Raw genomic sequence first — 15,424 nt, forward strand, 5'->3', positions numbered from 1 at the left:
TGCTTTATTGGCGTACTTATTTGTGAGGTTACCAACCTCAACAAGTAATGGATCAATGTTTTCTCTGCTCCTCCTTTTGCTGTTAGCATACTTTAAAAAAAGCACTTTTTGTTGTCCCCACAGTACTGGCCAGCTTCAACTCTGAGTGAACATCACCTCTGTAGTCCTTGTTCAACTGACCTTGCTTCCAATGCCCACAGATTTTCCTTTTTCGCCTAAATTCTAGAATAAGATCCCTGCTCAGCCAAGCTGGCCTTCTGCCCAGCTTGCTCAACTTCTGACTCTTTGGAATTGCCTGTTCCTGTGCTCTTAAGAGGTGTTACTTAACTAACCAGCACTGATGGACTCCAATACCTTCAAAAGCAGGTTCCAAGGGGACCTCACAAACTAGTTCACTGAGTAGTCTGAAGTCTGCTGTCTCCATAGCTAGGGCTGAACTTTTGCTGGCAGTTTTCCTCCTATTACCAAAGATTTTAAACTCAGCCATCTCATGGTCACTATGGCCAGGACAGCCTCCAATCACCACTTCACCCACAAGACCCTCACTGTTTACAAGCAACAAATCTGGAGGGCACCTTTCTTAGTCAGCTTCCAGAGTAACTGTACCAACAAGTTATTGTTAACGTGCCTCAGGAATTTCCAGTACCTGTTTGTATTGGCTGTATGGTATTCCCAGCTAACATCTGGGAAGTTGAAGTCACCCACAGGGACAAGGGCAGATGACCTAGAGATATCCCTTAGTTCATTATAGAATAATTTGGCAATGTTGTCCTCCTGGCTGGGTGGTCTATAGCAGACTCCCACAACAACTTCATCTTATTGTTATAACTTATTTCCATGTCCCTTAATCCTTACCCGGAGGATCTTAAGCATGTCATTGCCAACTGCAAGCTGCACACAATCCAGCCCCTCCATTATATACAGTGCAAAGTCATTGACATGATGAGTTAAAAATAAACTAATTTTAAAAACAGTGTAATCTTTATCATCTTAGCTTTGCTGTATTTGTTGTGTCATCAGCACTTACTTTAAAATATTCATACCTCAAATGTAAACAAGTAGAAGTAAATTTAAACTTATATAAAACATTTTAGTTTTAAGCTGAAAGATACACTTTAGAAAGTGAAGTATAAAATGTCAAGACAAATGTACATGATAAAGTTAAGTTAAAATGCTGTAGACCTATTATAAAAATATTGCAGAATGCTCTGTAAAATAGACATAAAAGAGGATTGCATAGCAATATGAGACCCAAAACTTTCTAACCTGCAACATAATATTGCTATCTCCATCTTCAGGCTCAGTTCCATTTACCGAGAGTGACTCAGTACTGAACTCAAAGACGCCATGAGCATCATCAGAAGCCTCAATAGTCACAACGATGTGGGATGCAATTCCCAAGCTGGCTGTAAGTGCAAGTGCCAAAATGAGTTATTTTTTTATACCATCTTTTCTTAAAAGCTAAGGAAGTTTGTTACAAAAAGCACACAGAAAAGCATAACTGGAATATTTCTGCTGTTTTGCATTTTGTGGTGTGTTTTTTTTTTGTTTTAAATGTGGAATAATTATCCACATGGATAAGGAACTCACTTTCAATAATGCAGTCCTGGCAGCCCTTCTATGGAACAACACTCCAAAGCAACATATAAAATGCAAATATTTTAAGAGAGGATCAAAAATAAAATTACTTGTCTAATTAAGGAAAATGAACTAGAATTTAGGGTAGGGGAGAGTTACGTGGTAAAACACAGTGTAAGCAGTGCAGACAGGACAAAAGCAGGTACTATTTTAACTGAAGCTGGAACAAAGAAAAAGCTAGTCCAGGAAATTCTACTACTGTAATGATCATCTTGTGTGAGATAACTTGCTGCTTAGAAAGAGAAAGAGCCTGGCATTTTAAAAAAAATCTGGAAACACAGAAGAGGAAACAACACTTCCCAGGAAGTTCCAAAAAGTGGTTAAACCACAGACTTACTCTCAGGTTCAAACTGAACTCCTTTGTATTTTCAAATAAAACAGAAAATCAGGCTGTCACTGTGGAATAAATTATTTGATTTCAATAATGGGTGCTAACACAATATTTTCAGGTCTCTAGGGTTTAATTCAAAATCCGCCATCATTAGCGTTTCCCTCATAGTAGGTGCTTTTGTTTTCATCTTATTTCTGCATATTGTATGTTTTTAATTTTCTCAAGATTAAATTATCTTTGTTTTCTGTATGTTGTGACAAAAATAGACTTCAAAAATGAAAAATAATCAAAGCATTCTTTTAGAAAAAAAGAGCTAACACCACTTTTTATTAAGAGTATTTTTGAGATGCAGAGATCAAAGCATAAAGCAAGTGGCAAAAGAAAGTATCAAAACACACAGTCAGGTAATTTTTAAATTACCTTAAATTTAAAAAGTTTCTCTCCTCTTTGCTCTCCAGAAAATTTTACAAAATTTACAAACAAAGCTAATTTTTCTAACTACTTCTGGAATAACTACATTGTGTTCTATAAAAATACAGCTTTGAAGATAGAGAAGCTGTTATTTTCTGTATTACGGTTAGTATTGACTGTTGTTGAAATTAAGCCTTTTTTAAAATGGGAAAGAATGTTTTGACAGGACTCTATGATATATCTCAAACCACAAGCAAAATAACACTATGATAAACTGTGTCAGTAGTGTAGTTCATGAGGGATATTACAGTTAGCATAAAGAAATAAAGATTAATCCAAAATGCTTACCATGCTGATGGACAGTTGGAAGGAAGAAATCCATGTTCCCATCACCACTACCACTGCCATCATTTCTAAAGAGCTCAGCAACTTTAAGATGACAGACATACAGATATATACACATATATACATTTATAAATCAGAGCGCAAGCAAAGAGAAATTTAAACTATTCTGGACAACAGGAAAAAAAGAGGGAAGCACTCTAGGAAGGTATCAACTTTGCTTCTGAAAGTGTACAGGAGTTCTAATAAAGACTGAAATATTTACATATGCCACCTCTTACTTAATTTATGACATTGGAAATAGCAATGGGAAGTCAGAATGAAAGAAAACACATACACATAGTTTATCTTTCCTCTCTTTCCCTCTTTGTGTCCCCATTTTGTATTTCCCCTTTCTCACTCCTAACTGAGGCTTGTCATGGAGGAATCTAAATTGAAAAAAAAAAAAAAAAAAAAGGTAGGGGAGACGATAAAGTCCCTCAAGCTCCTTATTCTAATATTTTCTCACAAAGTGAAAATGTTGGGAAAATCTGCAGAAAACTTAACTAATGGGGACTTCATAAGCTTTGTGTTTGTGTTGGAAAGGCCAAAAAGAAGGCTCATTTTAAAAAGGCTATATAGTTACTGGATTACTAAAGTTAGTTGTAAATTTTCTGTCACAACAATTTGAAAGAGAAAAGTTTGACTCCTTTTAACAAAACAACTATTCAACCAAAAAGACAAAATACGTGAAAAGTCTCAAGACTTTACCAAAAGAATCACTGAGACCATGTTGCACCATAGACACATACAATCATAGCAGAGAGCTGGATTAATTCAAGGAAATCTGATACATCCTCCCAGAAGGGACCACACTTGCAATTTCCGAATTGTTTAAAAAAATAACATCAGTTTAAAAAAAAAAAATCAATTTATGGCTGTCAGTGTTTCTAATTACTTTTCCCTCCAACAAGCTTTACAATCTCCGTTAAAATTTTTCTCAAATGGAAAAAAAAATCTGTAAGGTATTCAGGGGTTTATGTGGCAGCACCACTATGCTTTGCCGTCCCTTCAGACTAGCCCTTCAAACCAATAATTCTTTCAAGTGTTTGTCTTGTTCTTACAGACAGTTATCTACGAGCTACCTCTGCAGCTACAGCTCAGCAAACTCCCTATGGCCCTCAACATCCACAGCCTATTACTGCTATAATCCATTTGACCTATGTATTGCAGTTCTTCTGATTTCACTCATGTGGAAGAAAAAACAAAACAAAACAAAAAAAACCCAAAACAAACAAACAAAAACACAACACTTTGACTGTTTAGCCTTAAATATTTTATAAATATTCCATATTTTTGAAATGCAACATATTGCTAATATATTTTTGCATTATTTTAGTTCTCATTACCAACCATGAAGTTATACAAAGTGAAAAGCAGCAATTGCCTTTAGATGACCTAACAGATGGCAGTGATACACTTTCCCTAATACATGGTAATAATATACTTGCTATGGGATCTGGTTGTTTCCACCAAGGATTAAGAAAAGAACTGAGGAACAGTTCTTCCCTACGAAAAAAGACAGCTGTATGGGGGTGGGGATGTAGAGGTGCTTTTTGTTTGTTTTCAGAAATAACATAGAAAATAATGCCAAGAAAGACAAGATTTTTATGAACGAGTAGAGGTCATGAAAATACAACTAAGGGACTGATATATGTGCCTTACCTCCTCCCTCTGGGTTCAACAGCTCCACTTTAAACGTTTTTTCTAATTCAGGAATAGTATTATCAGTGATGTTAACAGTAATGTACTTGTATCTTTCTCCTGGCTGAAATTCCAGTGTACCCACAACAGCCTGCAATATAAGAGCTCTTCATATTTTTGTTCAAGTCTAATGTTTTCATCCATATAAAAAAAAGAAACAGAACCTTCATTTTGTCTTTTTCAAAACATCTACTTTTCCTCACTTAAGCTTTAAAAAAAAATCTGAAAAATCTGTTTTACAAAAGAAAAAAAAAAAGAAGAAGACATCTAAGTTGACATACTGGTGAGCATCTGCATTCATGTACATTTTTCTTATTTTTCTGCACAAATGATCAGTTGGACAAGCAAGTGCAGATACATGCAGGTTATTTTGCTAGGCATATACAAATCCCAGTATGTACAAGCATAATGTTAACCTGTACATGCACTTGAATAATATGGTCTGTAACAACAGCAAAACTCACAAATTGCTACACTGAAAACTCTGTTAAGAAAAAAAAAAAAAGTTCAAAACCAGAGGCTTTTCCTAGACAATGCAACTTACTGCAGAGAAAAGAATGGAGAAGTCACATGATGTATATTTTTAAGTGAATATTACATATCCATTTGCCACATCACCTTGTAAAGTAGTCTTTCTGTGAAAGAATCATAGCTGGGCTAGAGCAGTCAAACTGAAAGCTATCTCCACGATAAATAACTCTAATTAATTCCAAAACAATTATACCACCTTGGCAGTTGCCATACCTGATAATCTTTGGGACTGAAAGCTGTGACTGGCACTGTTCTGTATTCCACCAGAACTGTTCCAAGAAGGCCTTGTGCACGAACTACCAGTAATCTGACGTGTCCAGCTTCTTCTTTAATAGTAATATGGGGCACAGAAGAGGCTGGAAGAATCATTTTATCACCTGGCTGAGGAGGTGGCCCCACAGAGAACTGGAGCAGACCTGGAAGACAAGAATTACTACTTACATGGCTTTTCATAACAAATTTTAAAGATGATAAACAATTTAAATAAAGTGATTGATAACATATCTTGTGATGGTTCTGAAATTAAAAACCACATATACCAGTATACCCTTAAGCCTCAATCACACTATTTCCAGAGATGTGCTGTGTGCCTTACCCTCTCTCACTGATATTCTTGTCAGTCTTGATAAAAGGCACAGCACAATAATAAAACCTTCTCTTCCCAAAAGAGCCTCACAGGCCACGGTTTTGCGTATTTACTGGTACAAGACATATGGAGAAATGACTCTCATTGTCAGGAATTCTCATTTGATGAAAAACCTGGACAGGATCAACTACATGCAGAGCCTTTATTTGCCCTCACAAGAGAATCATTGCTTGTTTGGGCAGGGAAGATTTGAGGCCTTTTTGTAAAATTATAAAAGAAAACTAATTCAGTATTCATTCATGTATATAAACAATGAATTAATTCAAGTCAGATAAAGTGGAATATATGAGATTGCTTCCTCAACTATTACAACCAAGCAAAGTTTTCATCTGACTGGAAAGAACTACACAATAATCTGAAACAAAGCTGTATAATTCCCATCATTGTTACCGTATGGGTGGTCACTGGCTTTGATGCTGATATCAGTAGTTTCCTTTTCTGGATCTATACTTGCTCCACTGGTAGGAGTTGAACCTAGTTTCCCATCTCCAGACACTGCAGAGACTAATGTCACACGGAAATATTCATTTAACTCCGGAATGTCATCATCAATAACATGCAAATTTAACACCTAGAGAAGGACCAAATCATGGAGAAATCAAACCATGCAACATTCTTTGATTAGTCAGTCAGCTGTATCTGCTGTATAGTTCTGAAAGCAAAGGACACTATTTTTGCTCTCCACATAAATTCAACTAATTTCTAAGATAACATTTTATGTCTAGAATATGCTTTCCAAAAACAATGCTTCCAAGCTACTGGAAATGGAAGGCATATTTTCTGAATTGTTTCAAACTACATAAATAAGTGATAATAAATACTTGTTTGGTTGGTTTTGTATATCTTCACAAAAGCAGAGTTTAATTTCCATGTACTGAACATGAAATATCTGATAAATTTTAAAATCTTTTTGAAATTATGCTTATGAAGAGACATTACAGTGATTAATCCAATTTAGAGAGCAAATAAATTGAGCTTATTATACCACCTGACACTTTGACCTGCAGATCATACGATTTACTAACATAACCTTGCTCTAAACACGCTAACACATTCACTTCAGAAAATTCCATCTTTCTTTATGTTTCGATATGGTCGGACAAACATATAGAAAACATTTAAGTAGCTGATCATATTTAGAGGCATGGTAATGAGTAGATTACAAATGTCAGTTGAAAGTCCCTTAGGATATCCCACCTGAAGAGCAGCTTGCTACCAGCCCGTTTCTTAGAGCCATGCACATTAGCTCCTCTGTATGTATGCAGTAAATTGGACCAGTAAGCTGTGTAGCAAGAGCCTACATCAGCCATTTTCTGCCACTAGATAGAGTAATGTGGGCCTCGTCTATGTTGCCATGCTAGAAAAGCTTTGGAAATTTCTGCTATATATGATTGTATGAAATGCAGTAATATCATTTCACAGAGAAATAAAGCTGAATGAACAAACTATTATAACATGAATGAACTATTTTCAGATACCACACGCTTTTGCCAGTCATCACATTATCCAGATTCACAGTTCTAGTGAAGTCACTGGGATCCCTGCAAATGACTTCAGCGAATTTGAGTCCACATTGACTTCTGCAGCCTGATATAAGTGAAACTGAGGATGGTATTTTCTACTCACAATTCATCCTTATTATACAAACAATAATAGAAAGTGTATGTTGTTTCTACAGTACTGTGGTCCCGCACCACTTCTTCAAATAAATTTAACAATTCTGTGCTGTACATCAGGATTGAATTCATTGAAACAGATTATTTTTATTTCTATTTCTAGCACACGCTGTTTATTACCCCAGAATTTTAATCATAGGACAGCCCACGTTGGATGGGACATCAAAAGATGAAGTTCAATGTTTCATGGAAAAAAAAAAAATAGATGAAATAATCCAGCACCATGTTCAACTGCATCTTAAGCACCCCTGGTGATGGGAATTCTACCATAGAACCATACATTGGTTTGGGCTGGAAGGGACCTTAAAGCCCACCCAGCGCCACCCCCTGCCATGGGCAGGGACACCTCCCCCCAGCCCAGGCTGCCCTCAGCCCCATCCAGCCTGGCCTTGGGCTCTGCCAGGGATGGGGCAGCCGCAGCTCCTCTGGGCAGCCTGGGCCTGGGCCTCACCGCCCTCTGAGGGAAGAATTTCCTCCTTCGCCCCCTCCCTCGCCCTGCTGCCCACGCTGCTGTTGGTGCAGCCCAGGGTACGGGTGGCTTTCTGGGCTGCAAGCACACATTGCCGGCTCATGTCGAGCTTCTCATCAACCACCACGCCCAGGTCCTTCCCCCCCCAAGGGGTGCTCTCAGTGCTTTCTCTGCCCAGCCTGTGTTTGTGCTTGGGATTGCCCTGGCCCAGATGCTGAGGTCGGGACAACCCGACCCTGTCCCTAAGGAAGTCGTTCCAGTAGTTGTAAAAAATTTCAAGACAAAACCTCTCCCACTCTATCTTTGTACTCTTTGCCCTCTGTCTTCTCCTGTGGTTTCTTGAGAAGAGAGAGCCTCTGTCAACTCTGGAGCTGCCCTTTAGGTACTGTAATAATGGGATCAAAGTCCCCTTCTAAAGGGTGAAAAGATCTAACCCCTTGAGTCTTTCCTTAGAGGACAGGTTCTCCAGCTCTTTGATCATCTTTCTGGCCCTCTTTTGGACCTCCAGTCTGCCCACATAATTTTTTAATTGTGGGCCTCTGTAGCTTTGAATTCCTACTCTTCAGTGTATCCTGGTATCCTGGTATTTCTTTTTTCTTTTTCTTTTTTTTTTAAACTAATTCAGATAAGGAATTTCGTAAGACTTTTAGAAAGCTTTCTCAGAAGCAGCTAAAGCTTCCCTTATGTATCATTTCTCTTTCTCTCCCCCAACTCAGAGATGCAATTCTGATTACCAATTTCAGGTGTCTCTAAGGCCAGAATATTGAATAATTTCCTTATGTTCCAGTTGCTCGCACACTTTATGCAGAGGAATAGATTAAAGCAGACAGTAATCATTTCAGGGAGACTCAAAAACAGCTATTGTTACAAGAACACCTTTAATCTCCTGTTTCTGATTTTGAATTTAAAAGGAGACAGAACCTGGATAGCCTTGAGTGCAAGAACAGCAATGAATCTTACTATTGCCTATTTAATTGTTGTGGACATAAATTTGAGTTACAACACTCAGATCAAACCTGATCATTTTCCAATTTCGAAAGTACATGGACTATCTACACTTTTTAAAGTATATGTACACATACACATAAATACAGTTAATATTTTTTATGTATATGTGCATATATCTAATATGTACATGCACACATGGTGACTTTTGAACTGACATATACACAGAGCTACAAATAACACTTTCTTGTTGTCAGGGATGGAAAAAAAGAAAGAAAGAAAATATATATATAACAAAAAAATAACAACATAAAATAACAAAATAAAAAATAATAAGAAGAAAAGCCATGTGAAGTAAACACTCTCTAGTATGCAAACCAGCCAAGCACCCTCAGAAGGTATTTTCCAGGAGGTTTGTAAAGGACAGGATGAATTGTTAATAGGAAGGTAGGGTTTACCTCTGATCTCTGCCAAGGAACGAATGTGATAGTGCCACTGCTATTAGAAAAATCGGTAACAGAGTAATTAATGCCAGTGGAATCAACCTGTGAGATAATGTACTTTATATACACATAGTCTAGGGCTCCCCTTGTACGCTCCACAACACAGGATATAGTGGAACCTTCATCAGCAGTCTGGAAGAAAGCAAAAATTTGGAACGTTTATTACTGTCAAAGTAAATCAAGGCAATTTCATTAAATAACACGAAAATATTTAATGCCAGACAAATGTTCAAGTAAAAAATTGCTGTCATGTTACTTTCAGCTCTTTTGGAGTGTTAGGAAGCTGAAACTGACCTTGATGCCAATCAGAACAATCCTAGTGGAATCTGCAAAAGTCTGATGCCTCCCTGAGGACTATTAAGGTAACAAATAACAATACACTGCAGTTCGTCCTGGACACAACCCCTTTCCTAAAACTATGCGTCAGAGACAGAATCAATATGCTTGAAATGTACCTGTCGAAAGCAAATGAAACTATTGCTTTATAATAACGTCAATATTGTAATTTTCCTTAGCAATAATTTAAAGAAAGATTTGGATCAGCACTTTCTCTAACCAGACACACTATGGATAGAAATAAACTATACCATCATCATTCAGAAAAACAGATTTTTCTCTTCTACTGTCCTCCTTACAATTCTGTATCTTCACAGATAACATGACTTCTGCAGCGACAACGTCACATCTCTGGAATGAAGCTTTAATTGGTACTGACCTTCTATTTTAGAAAATAACGTTCATAAAATTAACATAGAAAATAATTTTATCTGAAAGTTATTGGAAAGGTTAAAGCTATCTTATGCATTAGATAAATTTCAGGGCTGCTTTGTAAGAAAGCATAGATACTGTGTGTGACTTCAGCTGCCTAGTAGACAGATATGCACAGTTAAACTACTGGTAAAAAAATGCTGTGTTCCTGCATCACCACTAAGAGCTCTAATACTTCCCTGGTGAAATGGACATATGATAGGTGCAAAACAATTACCGTGCCATATAATTATTTTTTTTCTTCATGGTTGGCTGATGATCTGTGGCATCACAGCGTATCAGAGGTACTTGAACCTGAAGGAATCTATTATCATAGCATATGGTAGGCACACAATAAGCAAACTGAACCAAACTGAAAACTAGTATCACTCAGGCAAGACAGTTATTTTAAAAACATCATAAGCACTTTGATTAAAAAAGAATGTAATTAAAGCTCATAAGAGTTCCCAAATGAAAACTATATTAAATTTTTTTTTCCACAAAATAATCCAATACCAGTAGAGATAGCTATCATGTTATTCCCCCTTATAATTGATTAAAGAAGTAAAGAATGATTTATGTTTATTTCAAGCCTCCTCAAAAAGTAGCAAGTTTACACTCTGCATATAGAATGGATACCACTGAAAAAAGATTTCATCTGTTAAAACTAAAACAACAAAAAAAACCACTACTAAATCAACCAACTGACATCAAACATATGCAAATTATAACTTAGTTTATGACAGCAAATGAAGGTGGAAAAATCCATAACACTTTGTCATTGCATGATCTCTAGTAAAATTATCTCAAACACATCATGTGACACAGAAAACTAAAATAAAAATCTTTGCAATAATCCATTCTCAAAAAAAAACCAGAGAAGTAAATCTTACATTTTAACTGGTAACTCAAATGTAACAGAAGTGAAGGTAAAATATTTTTCTAGAAAAAAAAAATTAAGCCTTAGTCTTCAGTTTATATAGTAAACTAAATTTTCTTAACCATTTTTTTCTTTAGTTTTTTAAAATTATATAGTAAATCCCAGTGGAACTGAGGTTGTATTAACAGAACATATGCATCTCCAAATCCTAGGAAAACTTTGCTTAACCACAAAAGCAAACACTGCAAAATCTAGGGTTTGTTCAGGTCACTTGGTCCTGCCATTTAGCTTTCTGTGCCTGAAATATCACCTACAATTTCCATTATGACCACCTTACCTCAGGGATACATGCTCCAGTGAAGCCAAATAAACCATTAGCATTATCACTTTTCTGTATTCTTAATCTTGCTGTGGTGTTTTCTTGTGAAATTCGAGCTCCACCACGCACAGAAATGAGCTTTAGTATGAATAATTCTTCTCCTTCTTCCTCTTTGTCATCCTTTGCAGACACGATGAATGATTTATTGGTCTCTCCTTGCCAATACTCCAAATACCCAGAGACAGGGTGGACATCACTTTTTGCAGGAGTTGCATGAAGTTCATAGATCTCTGCTCGTGTCAACTTACGCTCATAAAGCCTTACATCCTGCATTAACCCTGTGTACCTACTGCTGCCGTTGATTCCTGCTCCAATTCTTACTATTCCTGGACCTGAGAAGGAAATTATAATTTTTTCTCATGTTATTGTATTTGTATGAAACAGTCAGCAACTGACTACCTGTTTTTCTTAAAAACCAATGGTAAACTGTTCATTGTCCCTGGATGAGGAATCATATTGATCTTGAGATCCAAAATCAGGAGGTTCCTTGAGCCTCATCTCAATGTTACAGGTAAGTCCTCACAGGCCAAACAATTCCATCCTATGCTGTCCAAGTTTTTCATCCTATTAGTTCTAGCAGCACATTATCATCATCCCTCATTTTTATAAGTCTTAGAGACTTGAGGCTCCCTCTTTCCTCCACAGATTTTCAGAGCAGAACTGCAACCCCTTTTAGCCCTTGTTTTGCTGAACAAATCCTACTTTGTTTCCCTCTGCTAGGGCAGCTGATCCATTCTGATGATACTCATGATTACTGCATTAACCCTTCTGGACATCCATTTCATCCACCACACTGTAATTCCATGCAAATTCCAAACTCTTTTTACAACAGCATTTATATTTCTCTGTCTCCAAACTATAGGATCACAGCTGCCTCATATTCATTCCTACTCTATCCTGTTCTGTGCCATGCTATGCTCTTGTGCTAAAACACACACATCAGCTGTTTTCAGTTGCCTTTCAGAAAACGAAAGAAAACAAACAAACAAAAAAAGCTGTGCTCTTCAGTGTATTGTCATACATATGACACTGAGTGGCAGTTGTAGAGATGAGCAACCACAGGAACTGATAAAAGTCCCAGGGCACAAAGTGGAGGATGCTGAGAAAAACTGGGCTGCTATGCACACCACTGTGTATTACCCAACATTCAACGGAGAGAGATGACATACTTGCCTTACTATTGCATTATCCCCAGACACACGCCATCCCCACTAATAAAGAAAATTTACAGCACAGACATATCCTTCTAGCAATAAAAGCATAATTGCATTTCACATATATTTGTTCTAGAAACCGAGGGAGGGAAAAAAAAAAAACCTCTCAGCCTCTCAGCTTAGCTACAGTACTGCAAGTGTGATGGAAATTACTAATTGCAGAAGTACTATTCTTTTTACAAATGGAAAATTTGATTTCTTAAACTTCAACCTGGAATTTTAAAAGCAGAAATAAAATAGTACACCATACAATTAATAGTCCTCTACTCTCACTCAACATCGCAGCAGTTTGAATTTTTTAGAACATTCACACAATTTCCATAGGCTTTCTGAAAATCCTCAAAGAATTCTTATCCATTCCTTTCAATTAACTTAACAGATATAATCATTTCAGTGTATTTCTTCCACCTTTGAAGTGGCTAGACTATGCATTTCAGAGCTTTATATATGGAGAAAAATAGCAAAGGCTCACCATCAAGAATTGCTTCTCCTTTTAGACTCTTCATTCCTCCCAGAACTAGAATTCCATCAACGTAAAATTCAATTATACTTTCATCCAGAGTAATCAGAACGTGAAGCCAAGTATTCTCATCCAGGTATTTCATGACTGATGTTTTAGCCATGTATGTCATATTGGACCCTAATGCTGTATAATGAAGCACTACAGAAACATGAGAATCATTTGTCTGAATTTTCACACCATAATATAAAGTCCCATTATCGTTATCCTTTTCAACTATATAGCCATCTGTACTGACATTAGGAATTAACCAAGCTGAAAATGTAAAATTGGTTACTGCATTATTTCCATTGTTATGGGTATTCAGGACCGATAATGCCAAATGCATCCTCTTTTCCACTGAAATACAGAGCGTCTGTTCCACTGTGATGGCGCCTCATGTGGGGCTGTGATTGTACTGAGCTTGGGAATGATCCAAGCAACAAGAAATCTACCATTGATGGCAGTCCAGCTTGGAAGGTACTAGACAGTATTTCCCAACCTAGTCGGACAACACCAAAGGTGCCTTGCTGTCTCCAGATGGTGAAGTCCGTAATATAGGAAAGGTCATCTTCAGAAAGAGTATCTTCCACTATCTCTCTGTCCTGGCTCTCTGGATCTATAACAAACACTCCAAAAGGGTCATCATTGAAAGGGATCATGACAGTTACAGTAGGACTGGTTTCAGATAACTGACCACCAGGACCAGGAGACCCACCTGCGTAATAGAAGTTAGAGTAAAAGTTAATGATTAAACAACACACTCAGAAAAAAGTTTCAAAGTACTTTTTTTTTTTTTTAATAAAACAAGTTTCTAAAAAAACCTCAAACCCTCCTTTAAGATCCTCTGGACTTATAGCAAATGATCTAACTTGAAAATTACATAGGTTAATTGTATTATTCTTAAAACACTGTGCTGATGTAATTTCAGTAGAAAACAAACCCACATGCTATTTTTCAGCTGTAAAACACACAGATGTCTTTCAGGTGAAACATGACAAGGTCCATCTTTTCTTAATTAGCCAATAAGGTAGGTTACCTTTGATTCGTTTGATAAGCATGGGGGCCAAATTCAATTCTTGTATTGCTCAAAGACTTACAGGAATAGAGAATGGCAAAATCTTGCCTGTTGCCTCTGATACAGAAGTACATACACCTTGCAGAAACAGTAACCAGTTGTGTGTTAAAACTGCTGCCCAGTCCTGGTGTTAGTCATCTATCTTTGCACAGTAAGAATTCATGATATGAAGATCATGTTGTGAATGGAGAATCTCCGTGTTCAAAGTGTACAGTGATCTACCTGTTATAAGCAGGAAATCTTTTGTACATCCGTATGGACTTCACTTACAGGAAAGGCCAACACACATTTTCACTTGTATCAGAGCACAGAAGACCATGAATAGTACTAAAGTGGAATTAATCCAGATTAGGAAATGTGTCCAGTAGCAATTTAAAGTTGTAATTTAAGTCATGTGAAGTGGTAACTACAAGTATTTTACCTCCTCTAGGGAAACAAACAAACAAAAAAGCAACCTCTATTATGGTAGACACACATAACCTTTAATACCTTTGTTATTTCTTTGTTAGTATCTTTGTTTTATATTTTGTGCATGGAGATCTATGTATCTGAAATTCAGAACTCTTGGTTTTTGAAATGAAACTTCTGAACTTTAAGAAGCTTAATTTCAAAAACCAAGAGGCATCCCTTTTAAAGTTCAGATCACCAAAATGTGTTTAACAGTAATTCGGGAACTGAGTAACTCTCTATATATGGAAATCAAGATTAAATGAAAAATAAGACCTAAAACCTTACCAGAAAAGCATAGGATATCAAGACATGATTCAAAGCAATGCTCTTTCTAGTGTTGGTTTCTTTTTGATTGATTAAACATAACTCTTTTCTACCAGATATGAAGGAAATGGTGATATGGAAGACAATACCTGAAGCATTCACCAACTTTAGAATGTAAAATTCATTGAATTCAGGAATTCTATCTGAAATGGCACGTAGTGTTATTGACTTCGACCTTTCACCATCCATGAAGCACACAGTCCCATAAGTTTCATAGAATTCTTCTCCTGGCTTCAGTGCAGAGTTATTATCAAACAACTGCCAGGTCAAAGAAACATTGCCGAAGTGTCCTCTGTGTCTCAAAATCCTGTTCAGTGATACAGAAAGAATGAGAGTCCTGGCAGGCATGCATCAGCGTTGAGTAGAAAAGGAAAATGTGGAGACTCCTTTTACTGTAATCTTCCTTACAGTAAGAAGTAATATACTATGTAATATAAAGTAAAATACTAATATACTACAACTGTTCCATGAAGCCTTCCTTTTAAAGGCAACCACGTTTGCAGTACAATTCTACTCCCGGAATACGTACTTTAGAAAACAGAAGTAGCATACGCAGGTCCATGCAGAATACTACTGTGAAGCTACACATCACTGTGTCTTGTAATTCCAATTTATAAT

At 36.8% G+C, this 15,424-nt stretch overlaps 1 pseudogene across 1 annotated transcript in view; it reads right to left on the reverse strand.

Moving 5' to 3' along the window:
* The window catches only part of LOC310888308 (adhesion G-protein coupled receptor V1-like), a 78,220-nt pseudogene that overhangs the window by 27,231 nt on the left and 35,565 nt on the right, over positions 1-15,424 (reverse strand). Inside the window, exons 19-27 of the transcript in view lie at positions 14,896-15,113; positions 12,928-13,672; positions 11,200-11,573; positions 9,191-9,367; positions 6,033-6,213; positions 5,210-5,412; positions 4,427-4,556; positions 2,729-2,809; positions 1,267-1,406 (exon numbers count right to left, since the gene is read on the reverse strand). The product of the transcript in view is annotated as an adhesion G-protein coupled receptor V1-like (transcript). The remainder of the gene's footprint in view (positions 1-1,266; positions 1,407-2,728; positions 2,810-4,426; positions 4,557-5,209; positions 5,413-6,032; positions 6,214-9,190; positions 9,368-11,199; positions 11,574-12,927; positions 13,673-14,895; positions 15,114-15,424) is intronic.

Source organism: Anser anser (genome assembly GCF_964211835.1).
Source record: "Anser anser genome assembly, chromosome: 33".
Lineage (NCBI taxonomy): Eukaryota > Metazoa > Chordata > Aves > Anseriformes > Anatidae > Anser > Anser anser.